This window comes from Bison bison, unplaced genomic scaffold, assembly GCF_000754665.1.
Source record: "Bison bison bison isolate TAMUID 2011002044 unplaced genomic scaffold, Bison_UMD1.0 scf7180017864236, whole genome shotgun sequence".
NCBI lineage: Eukaryota > Metazoa > Chordata > Mammalia > Artiodactyla > Bovidae > Bison > Bison bison.
Genome location: NW_011494808.1, coordinates 532,535 through 533,056, shown reverse-complemented (window position 1 = coordinate 533,056; position 522 = coordinate 532,535). Strand labels below are relative to the sequence as shown.

At 39.1% G+C, this 522-nt stretch overlaps 1 protein-coding gene across 1 annotated transcript in view; it reads right to left on the bottom strand.

The window, feature by feature from the left end:
• The window catches only part of ADAM18 (ADAM metallopeptidase domain 18), a 108,635-nt gene that overhangs the window by 34,427 nt on the left and 73,686 nt on the right, over positions 1-522 (bottom strand). The gene's annotated exons all lie outside the window — the stretch shown is intronic.

The window sequence follows — 522 nt, the reverse complement described above, 5'->3', positions numbered from 1 at the left end:
TCAATAAGGTAATCCTTTTTAGTCTCTCAGCCATCCATTCTTTATTGTCTTTGATGGTACAAAGAAGACTATACCTTGGTAGGCTGCCCATATAACACAATAGAATAGAAACTATATTCTATAATATTAGCCATCTCTCTGACAGTTGGTAAATCAGGTATCCACATCTGCTACTCTGTCCCTGATGCTTATTATAATAATTTTATCCAGCTGTTCCAGGCACTGCTATCTGATCTTGTTTTTTCAAGAGCTTATCATGCCAATTACCATCAGTGAACCTCCTTCTATATTATCCCCTCCTACCATCATTGCCTTGGCCTACAGAGAAGGCTGTTATTGAAATTAATGGTGATTCTGATACCCTTCTCACCAGCACATCCCAAGGCCATGGTCCTTCCTGTTGGGCTTAATTATTTGGCCTTACCTATGTAGCATGTACATTACAGAATATCCACTTCCCTGAGCCTTTCCTTCCTTTACTCCACTAAGTGGTACAGCAAGTCTTTCATTTAAAATTCACTT